Raw genomic sequence first — 11,918 nt, 5'->3', positions numbered from 1 at the left:
TGCTTTTGCTCAAGGCTAGCCCTCTACCACTGGAACCACACAGCTCTACTTCTGGCTTTGTTGACACTGAAGTTGGACCTGGGTCTCAAGGACCTTCTTGCCTAGGGTGAATTTGACCATGATCCTCCTATCACAGACTTGTAAATATCAAGGAGGACTGCTGAGAGCCACTGGTTCTTGCTTAATCATTGATCTTGCTGTTCTTGGACAGACCAGTGAGTTCCCTATCCTAGGGTTTAAGGTTTGAATCCTGGTCCTGCCACCTCCAAATGGCAGGAGAGCCTTAGAAATTCATTCCTATCTATACGAATACCAATGGAATGTGATGTATGTTATGACTGAATGGGCAGTTCTTGAATTATTCTACGATAAAGTTATACACAATTTTATTATAAAACACTGATTATTTTATTCAATACTTTATGAAGCATTTAAACAATCATATTCATTAAATAGAGGCATAATGAAATACCTAAGAATTGGGCCTCACATAGTATAAAGGTGTCATTTTTTTTCTGCCAGGACTGAGATTGGAACTCTTAGTCTGGGTAACTCTGTTGCACAGTGTGGAATGGGGAAGCTGGCCTCCTTGAAGTCAAGAAATTCATGTGTACACCTCAGGTCTGAAATGGATCCCCAGCACTAGAAAACATCCTATTCATGTACATTTTAAATATGTGATTTATATTTACATACATATGTTGACTCCAGATTACTTTCAGTGTAGTTATTCATTTTATGTTTTGTTTCATTCATGTAGTGACTGTTTATTTTATTAATTATTATGGCACATAGAACATTGATTACATTTATTACATAGGATATAGGTCTGCACACGTATTACACTTATACCTGACACCCAGGACTTTCACAGGAAAGGAAGACATGTATCACCATCAGCTTCTTACTCCACGATTCGTTTTGTGGGATTCATTTTGTGGGGGAGAATTCAAGGCCTACAAGGCACAATTCATGAATGGGTGAGTGTCAACACACCATCCTGGGGCAAATTGAATTGACAGGCAGTTCCTAGGACCTTAACTCAAGCCCCAGGTTTTGAAAAAATAAGAACAGAGTGACACCCAGATGGTAGTATGATAATAAATATATATCTTTATAGAGTGTCAGAGATATCTATCCATTACTCAGTTATAAAGACTACATTCCTACCAATTTTTGGATATTTATTATGCCTCCATGTAATTAATGTTATTATTTTAATAAACTATTAAGCAAATCAGTGTCCAGAAATTATTGCATCCTTGTGAGAAATAGTATTCTTTTAATGCTTCATAAGATAATTAAATAAAATCAATCAGCTGACTGAAATCATGTAGTCTAATTTTATTCAAGTATCATTCATGACCAACCTTTCAACCATGACATTGATAACATTCCATCGTTATTCCTGTGAATGGGAATGAGTCTCTTAGGATCTCCCACCATCCAGAAGTGGTATGACTGGCATTCGAACTGTAGGCCTATGTTGCCATGTGGGACTATGGCTTCTTCAAAAGCCCACAATTAAAAAAATATTTAGCTTCCTGGTTCACAATTCGTGCCATTTTTTCTGCCAGGCCAAGGATTTGTACTCAAGGCCTGGGTAAATATGCAGCACTGTGAGGGATGGGAATCTGACCATGCTTGAAGACAAGAATGTCAGGCCTGTTCCCTAGGCCTGAATTCAAGCCTCAGGCCTGGAAAGCATACTCCTTATAACCATTTTAAAGATAGAATTTATATTTTCATACAGATATTCAGTCCATATTGTGTTTGGTGTGGTTATTCATTGTATGTCTTGTTTTATTCATTTATTTACCAATTATTTTATTGACTCAGATGACACCTCTACCATTTATTACATTGTTTACATCCTATCACATAGCATCTAGATTTGTAGATATGTTCTCCATCATATCTGACACCCAGGACTCTCCCAGAAAAGGAAATCATTTGTCACACTCGACTTCTTACTACAAGATTAAATATTTGGCAGTGCTAGGATCTGAACTCAGGGCCTAGCAGGCCCAATTCGTGAATGGATGAGTGTGAGCATGGCAGCCTCTAGCCAATTAAGCTGGCAGGTGGTTCCCAGGTGATGAGATCCATCCCCAGGTTTGCACAAAACAGTGATACATGGATAGGCAGATGGTGCTATATAAGTAAATATACATAGGTAAAGAGCACCAGAGCCGTCTATGATTGAATGACACCTACTACGTTCCTACCAACTCTTAGGCATGTATTATACCACCATTGAAGGAATATTATTCTTTTCATGCTTAATAAACTATTAATTAGGATCAATTAGTTTCCTAGGAATATTGCATCCAATTTTAGACTAGACCGAAACATGAACTACTCTTTCAATTGGTATTCCTATGCATAGGAATGAGTCTCTTGTGATCTCCTGCCATTGGTAGGTGTCAGGACCGTGATTTGAACCCGGGATCTATGTTGACAGGTTTGCCTATGTCTTCCCTGATACCCCACTAGCCTTTAGCAATGGCAGTTCAGGTCCACTTTGCAACCTTTTCATTCAGACACAGGATAGTCCCTGTGCAAAGAAAAATAATGTAAAACTCCCAGCCCTCTGCAGCTCACCACTTTTTTCTATGCTACTGTTTTTTCTTCCTGCAAGCAATGTGGGCCTAGGATCCCAGGATCGGCTATGGGTCCAGAGGCTACACTCCAGCCTAGGGCGATCGAAGCTGAGGCAGAGTTGCCACGACCAGAGTTCAAGCGCCCTGTTGGCAAAATAAAGAATAAATTAAAAATTAATTATTTAACTAAATTAAAAAAGAAAGAAAGCTCCCTGATTTGGAATTTCTGCCAGTTATGTTTCCTAGCCTAGGATTTGAACTCAGGTCTCAGTAACTCTGTAGCAGTGTGCACGAAAGTGAAAAGTTGCCACTTCTTGAATTCAAGCCCAGTGCAAAGCCAAACATAAAAATTAAGTCACTGAGCTCGGCAGGGGGAGTAGATGTGGAGATGGGGGTGAGGGGATGGTAGGTGGAACACAAAGGAGGAGGCTACAATCCTCAATAGGAAATATAATCATTACCTTGCTCATTTAACTGTTACCTCTCTCTACAACATTTTTACAATAAAAAATGAAAAAAGTAGTGCTCAGAGAAGCAGTTTGGGGGTAAGGGAAAGAGGTCTGAATAGATGTACAAAATTCCACACTGATTTTATTTTAATGTTCAGTATGGAATTGAGTAATCATAGCTGCTTCCATTAAAAAGAATTAAGTCACTGTATTGGAAAAGGTGCCAGTATTTCTTTCAGTGCTTGGATTTGATCTCATCATCCAGATAACTCTTTTGCACCGTGGGTGAAAGCAAAGCTCACTGTCCCTGAGGAAAAGACATTCAGGTTAGAGTTACCAGGGTCTGAATGAAGGCCCTGCAATGGAAAAACTTTTCTATGTATGTGTAATATATTATATATATTTTCTTATGTATGTTTATAACATATTATGATTTTTATTATTGATTTTGTACTTATTTTAGTTTTCACTTGATTCATATACTTTAGTTTTTACTTGATTCATTTACTTCTTGTCTATTGAATTTAGAATTTTTGGTGGGGAAGTCCAGTCATGGGCCTGAACTCTGGTCCTGGGCGTTGTCCCTCAGATCTTCAGCTCAAGGCTAGCGCTTTACCACTTGAGCCCACAGCGCCTCTTCTGGCTTTTTTTTCTGCTTATGTGGTGCTGAGGAATTGAACCCAGGACCTCATGAATGCAAGGCAAGAGCTCTACCAGTGAGCCACCTTCCCAGCCCCTATTTAGTATTATTATACACATAATATTTAATATATGTTGTACAACTATTATAAAATTATACACAATAATATAGGGCTTAGTTCTGGGAAGATGGTGGAGGAGAAGCTGGGGGCTAAACAAGCTCTTCCATAGAAAGCAGTTTTAGTGCTCCAATGAACAGTCCTAAGCCAGAGAATCACACAAAGTGTGCTATCACAGTAAAGAGTGTTAGGCTAGAGAGGGAAAATCCAGGCAAGGAGACAGATCTGAGCACTTGCCAACAGCCGTGGCTGCGGTGGCGGCGGCAGTGGCAGTGGCAGCAGCGTTGGCGGTGGCCATAGACCCCATACCTGCAACACAGAGAGTCCAAGACAAAGGTGCCAGACTTGGCCAGTGAGTGGATTCTACTCAACTCCAGCAAGAACTGACAAGGAGCACACATTATCATCCTGCATTTCACAGACCAGAGACGACCCAGGAACCAAGACTCTGGCTTGAGTAGAAGCCTGACATTCTCTCAGGGAGCAGAGGAGGGAAGGCCACCCCTCCCCCACCACTATGGGAGATCTCCATCTTTGATGATGGCAAAGGCCTGGCTGAGCAGCTAGCTCCAACTCAGGCCTTGGAAGCAAACAAAAGAGTCATTAAGCAGGTCACAGGAACCTAACTTGACCTGCCAGGCTCAGCTCAACCCAGGGAAAAGTCACCCAGCCTGGGCTGCCAGCCCAGGAGTGTCTTCCTTCACTGGATAAACTGAGACAGAGGCTTCCCCTCTCTACAGCAGCCTTGACAATCAATTGAAATTCATTAAACATAAACCCTGAGAATGGCTCCAGGCAGAGATCTGTGAGTGTCTCAGAAGCTAGTCCCTCAGGGAAAAGCTAATGTTTGATGAAAGGCCTCAACTCTACCCAGAACCTAGCCTAATCACAACATCTCCAAACGAGAAAACAGCCATCTCCCTCTTCTGTGATACTAAAAGTAGATCTCCCTCCCATTGAACTAGACTAGGAGGAGGATCACAAAATCCTGGGTAAAGCAGAGCATTTTTCTGCTTGCTCAAACAAACTGACTTAAGAAACCAACCAAGCCACAGGAAAATCAAACACCACAAGCAGACAAGAGACTCCAACTAGAAACTGGTTACAGACACAAGAGAGATACAGGATCTTTCCATTCCACCCAAAAAACTCAAAGAACTCTTTTTTTGTACCGTTTATAAAGAACTTTTTTCTAAAACTGTTTTTAATTTTTAGTTATTAACATTAAAAAATTTTGTTTTCTATTAACATTTTTCTTCCTCTTATAATTTTTATTTTAGGGGTATATGTGTGTGTGCTTTTTTTCTTTTTTTTATTTTTCTTAAATTTTTTTTTTTTGTTTAGCTTTATTGACCTGTTGATCATTTTTTGTTCTTTCCTTCTCATTCTTTTCACCTTTTCGTCTCTTTCATTCTTCTTTGCGTGACTTAATTGATGTTCTGCTCATCCTGAGATATACCCATAGTCGATTATTAGACCTTATCCCCCATTGTGTACACATTTAATCCAGAAATTTATTACTCAATTCAAAACCTCTTAGACTTAAATTCCTTAATAGCAGTAATACATCTTTTTACTTATATATTTTAAGCATTTTTATTTTTAAGTTTTTCACATCTCCTTTCTATCCCTACCCTTCTCTTATCCTATGCATGTTCTTCTCTGAATATTATGTTTTTAAATTTGCATAATTTTTAAGTTTATAAGTGTTTCTTTTTAACTTTTAATTTTTTTCTATTTTTTCTTGTCTCTTTTTTCTCTTTCTCTTTCTTCTTCTTTTTCTCTCTCTACTATCATTCTATCCAATCTATTTCCCACTTTGAGATTAGGACTTAGTTAAGTGGAACTTTTCAGCCTGTCCACATCCCTCTATTCCTATTTTTTCCCACATCTCTCCCTAAACCTAATAATTTCTGGTTTACCAAATTCTTCTTTAAAGTTTGTAACCAATTAATACATAGTTGTTGGATGTTGAATAGATATATCTGTTGAACTAGATTGTATTTGCAGACTTTTGACTGTACAACTACAGACTTTGGTTGATGCTTGCCTTAAGAGAGTGTTCTAGCACAAAACGTGTTAATTTCATCCCAAATGGGCAGGGTTAAGAACACTCAAAGAGAATTACAGGAATTGCGTGGACGTGAGGATGCTCATCAAAGAGTAATACAGGAATTGAGAGAGCAGGATGAAAACACACAAAGATCGCTAAAGGTATTCATGGAATCCATAAACATAAAGTTGAAAGAAGTCAGGGAGACCACAAAGGGAATGCTGAATGGAACCCAACAGAAGGAATGGCAGTCCAAGGAAACCATAACCAATAAAATAAGTGAGTTGAAAATAAACACTGAAAACCAAATTAAGGAAGTAAAGCACTTCTTACAAGATCTAAAACAAAGCTCCAACAAAGAATTTGAAGCAATCAAAACCAACCAACTAGAAGGCAAAGAAATAAAAAACAAAGTAGAAAGTCTTGATAGTAGCTTAGACCATGCAGAAGATGGAATTTCAGAGATTGAAGACAGCCTAGATATTATAGAGAAAGAACATACAACCATCTAAGACAAATCCAAGAAGTAGGATAGATCTATTCAACACTTGGAAGACACCATCAGAAGGCCTGATCTGAGAATAATGGGTGTAGAGGAGCACCTAGAGACAGAAGTTAACGGTCTGGGAAATTTAACAGGATCCTAGCAGAGAACTTCCCAAGCATGCAAAAAGATAGGTCTAGTCAAAAACAAGAAGCTTTTAGAACTCCAAACAGACCAGACCAGAACAGGACAACCCAGCATCACATTATAATCCTCACAGGATCAATTCAGACCAAGGAAAACATCCTTAAAGCTGTCAAGGAGAAAAGATCAATCACTTCTAAAGGGAAACCAATTAGAATTAGCTCAGATTTCTCAGCAGAGATGATTAAAGCAGGAAGAGCCTGGAATCATGTATGCCATGCCATAAAGACAAACAACTATCAACCATGTATATTGTACCCAGATAAACTCTCCTTCATAACCGAAGGTCAAATAAAAACTGTCCATATCAAAGAAAAATTGAAACAATTTATATCCACCAAACCAGCCCTACAAATGATTCTCAAAGATATCCTACACATAGAAAACCAACAAGACCACAAAAAGGCGAAGAAACCGCAGCCAAACTGAGAATCCAAGAACCATAGAAAGAACCCAGTTGCCACACCCCCAAGAAGGTGGATAAAATAGCAGGAACTCCAAAATACTTCTCAGTTCTATCTATCAGCATTAATAGACTTAACTCTCCAATTAATCGACATAGAATGTCTAGTTGGATTAAAAACCAAGATCCTTCTATCTGTTGCCTTCAGGAGTCACATCATGCCCATAAAAACAAACACATTTTCAATGTGAAAGGCTGGAACAAAATCTACCAAGCAAACAGCCCCCATAAACAGGTGGGACACGCAATCCTAATATCAGATAAAATAGACTTCAAAGTAGAATTAGTGAGGATAGATAAAGAAGGTCGCTACATACATATTAAGGGATCTCTCCTTCAGGAGGATATTACAATTCTAAATATATATTCGTCAAATAACGGAGCATAAAAATTTATTCAAGAAACACTATATTCCCTCAAATCCCACATAGATCCAAAGGCATTAATTATTGGGGACTTCAACACACCACTATCCCCACTAGATAGATCAACTTGGCAAAAACTCAACAGAGAAACCACAGATCTAAACACCTGCATAGATCAAATAGATTTAATAGACATCTACCGAATATTTCACCCAGCAGCATCAGAATACACGTTTTTCTCAGCAGCACATGGAACATTTTCCAAAATAGACCACATTTTAGACCACAAAGCAAACTTGTCCAAATTCAGAAACATTGAAGTTATTCCTTGCATTCTCTCTGACCACAAGGGAATAAAATTAGAACTCAACACTAAAAGCCACCAAAGAAAGTCCTGCAACACATGGAGGTTGAACAACACACTGCTAAATCACGAGTGGGTCATGAAAGAGATTAGAAAGGAAATGCAAAATTTCATGATATTAAACAAAAATGAACACACAAATTATCAGCTCCTCTGGGACAGAGAAAAGGCAGTACCCAGAGGCAAATTTATAGCTCTGAGTTCTTACATCAACAAATTGGAGGACCTGAAACCAACAATTTAATGAGATATCTGAGCCTCCTTGAAAAAGAGCAGCAAGAAAAACTGCAATCCAGTAGACGGAAAGAAATAATTAAAATTAAATCAGAACTAAATGAATTAGAATCCAAATAAACCATAGAAAGAATCAACAAAACCGAGTTGGTTCTTGGAAAAAATTAACAAATTTGACAGACCCTTAGCAAATCTTATCAGAAAAGGAAGAGAACACACCCAACTAAATAAACTCAGAGATGAGAATGGAAACATCACCACAGAACAACCAAAATTCAAAACATTATAATACTTCTCAAAACTTCTCAAATACTTCTCAAAACTTTCTCTAATAAGTTTGAGAACTTGGCAGAAATGGATCTTTTCCTAGCAAATACTGACATGCTGAAACTAAACCAAGAGGAGTTAAGCCATTTTAACAGGCCCATATCATGCATTGAAATAGAAACAGAAATAAGAGACCTCCCTCCTAAGAAAAGCCCAGGACCAGATGGATTAACAGCAGAATTCTACAAGGCCTTCAAAGCAGAGCTCACACCAATACTTCTCCAACTCTTCAATGAAATTGAAAGAGAAAGTTCACTACCGAACTGATTCTATGAAGCTATCATAAACCTCATCCAAAACCAGGCAAGGACTCATCAAAGAAAGAGAAGTATAGACCCATTTCTTGGATGAACATTTATGAAAAACTTCTTAACAAAATTTTCACCAATCTTCTTCAACAATATATCCAAAAAATCATATACCACGATCAAACAGGATTCATTTCAGGGATGCAAAGCTGGTTCAATATATGGAAATCAATTAGGATGATTCATCACATCAACAGGAGCAGGGATAAGAACCACATGGTTATTTCAATAGATGCAGAAAAAGCATTCGACAAGATTCATCACCCCTTTATGATGAAAGTTCTGGAAAAATTAGGAATTCATGGAACATTCCTCAATACAATAAAGGCTGTTTATGACAAACCTACAGCCAGTATTATACTTAATGTTGAAAAACTAAAGCCATTTTCTCTTAACTCAGGAATGAGACAAGGTTGTTCACTCTCTCCACTTCTCTTCAATCTACTATTAGAATGCCTAGCTACAGCAATAAGACAAGATGCAAACATAAAAAGGATCCAAATAGGGAAAGAAGACATAAAACTCTACCTAGGTTTAGATGACATGATCCTGTATTTAAAGAATCCAACAGACTCCACTCCTAAATTACTCAAGCTTATTCAAAACTAACCCTCAAAAATCAATGGCTTTTCTGTATGTCAACATGAGAAAAGTGGGGCTGAAATTAGGAAAGCAACTCCATTCATAATAGCCACTCAAAAAATAAAATACTTAGGAATTAACTTAACCAAAGAAGTGAAGGACCTCTAGGATGAAAATTTTAAAAACCTGAAAAAGGAAATCAAAAGAGAATTTAGAAAATGGCAAACACTCCCATGCTCCTGGATTGGGAAGATCAACATCGTGAAAATGGCAATACTTCCCAAGGCTATCTACCAATTCAATGCAATACCTATCAATATTCCAACCTAATTCTTCAAGGAAATATAAGACATAATCCAAAAATTCATATGGAATAATTGAAGACCCGAATGGCAAAAACAATTCTCAACAGAAAGAACTGTGCTGGAAGCATATCAATACCAAATTTCAAACTCTACTACAAAGCCATGGTAATCAAAACAGCTTGGTACTGGCACAAGAACCGACCTCAAGACCAGTGGAATAGAATTGAAAACCCAGAAATGAATGCACAGACTTGTAGCCATCTAATCTTTGATTAGGGAGCTCAAAAAATAGAATGGAAGAAAGACAGCCTCTTCAGTAAATGGTGCTGGCAAAATTGGTTAACTACTTGTAGAAAACTATAGCAAGATCCTTATATATCACCCTGAACCAGAATCAACTCTGAATGAATCAAAGACCTCGGAGTCAAAGCAGACACTCTGGAAACATTACAGGATGGAACAGGAGAAACCCTAGGTCTTCTTGGAACAGGGCAAAATTTTCTTAATGAAGACCCATAAACACAACAAATCAAAGAAAGTTTGGACAAATGGGGTTGCATGAAATTGCAGAGCTTCTGCATGGCAAAGACCATAGCCAGGAAGATTAATAGGAATCCCACGGATTGGGAGAAGATCTTCACTTTCCATACAACAGACAAGGGTCTCATATCTAAAATGTACCTGGAACTCAAAAAATTAAATCCCCCAACAACAAATCTTGAAAAAAACAGCTGCCCAATAAATAAGTGGGCTAAAGACTTAAAGAGGAACTTCTCTGAAGAGGAAAGAAGGATGGCCAATAGACACATGAAGAAATGCTCAACATTCCTAGACATAAAAGAAATGCAAATCAAAATAACATTGAGATTCCACCTTACCCCAGTTAAAATGGCAGTAATCAAGAACTCTAATAACAACAGATGCTGGAGGGGATGTGGACAGAAGGGAATCTTTCTGCGTTGTTGGTAGGATTGTGAACTTGTTCAACAACTTTGGAAAGCAGTATTGAGTTTCCTCAAAAGACACATAGAACTCACCTATGACCCAGAAATCCCACTTTGGGGCATTTACCCAAATATTCAAAACTAGACCACACTAAACCTACCAGCATGACTATGTTTATTGCTGCATTATTTACCATAGGTATGATATAGATCAGCCCAGATGCCCCTCAGTAGATGAATAGATCAATAAAATGTGGTACATATGCACAATGTAATTCTATGCCTCCATCAGAAAGAATGACATTGCCCCATTTGTTAGGAAATAGAAAGACTTGGAAAAATTATATTAAGTGAAGTAAGCCAGGCCCAAAGAAGCATAGGTCCCATGGTTTCCCTTATTTGCAATAATTAGTATATATCTGAGTCAAGCAGAAAAGGTCAGATAAATTGATGTTAGGCAAATTAACCCTAAGATATGTATTCAAAAGTTTTTTTCTTCTTTCATGCTATTGTTTCTAACACATTTATAAGATTATTTCCTTGTTGCTTTGTATGTCCCTCCCCATGGTATAAACCCTGCTTTCACTGTATTTGATGTCAGTGTAATTTGTGGAGGGGAAGGGAAAAAACAAATCGTTTAAATAAGGATACAGGTGGACCCACTGCAACAATGAGATGTACAAGTCGTTATGTTGAAAACAAACTTTACAATTTTGGGGGGGGGGTAAGATTTGGTGGGGGAGCCGGGGGGAAGATGGGAAAGGATGGGAAGGGGAAACAAAGGAGGAGGCTACAATGCTTGATAAGAAATGTACTCATTATTTTGTCCATGCAATTGTACACCCCTCTGCACAGTATTTTCACAATAAAAAATATTATACAGCAAAAATTTAATAATATAGGACATTGACTCATTTTTCATTAATACTTTTTTGTGTTGAAACATGATACATAATTAAATGGAAGCATTGTCAAGGTCTTCACATGTTTAGAGTCTCTCTCAAGTATGAGCTTTGTCTTCTGTGTTTTTGGACACCTTCCTATAGAGATTTCTTTAAATGATTTATACTCAGAAGCAAGTTGAGGGATAAAATTGTAAGGGTGGGGCTAGTAATGTGGCTTAGTGGAAGAGAACTTGCTCAGCATGCATGAATGCCATGGTTTGAATCCTCAGTGCCACATACAAAGAAAAAGCCAGAAGCTGTGGATTGGCTCAAGTGGTAGAGTGCTAGCCTTGAGAAAAAGATGCTCAGAGATAGTATCAGAGCCCTAAGATAAAGTCCCAGAACTGTCAAAAACTATCAGCCAGATGCCAGTGGCTCACAACTGGAACACTAGCTTCTTAGCAGGCTGAGATCTGAAGACCACAGTTCAAAGACAACCCAGGCAAGAAAAGCCTCTTAGCCTCTTACCTTCAATGAACCACAAAAGACCCCATGTGGTGCTGTGGCTCAAGTCTAGAGTGTTCCCATTGA

Source organism: Dipodomys spectabilis, unplaced genomic scaffold (assembly GCF_019054845.1).
Source record: "Dipodomys spectabilis isolate Male_0828 unplaced genomic scaffold, ASM1905484v1 ptg000121l, whole genome shotgun sequence".
In the NCBI taxonomy this organism is placed as follows: domain Eukaryota; kingdom Metazoa; phylum Chordata; class Mammalia; order Rodentia; family Heteromyidae; genus Dipodomys; species Dipodomys spectabilis.
Note: the sequence above shows the minus strand (reverse complement) of the source record.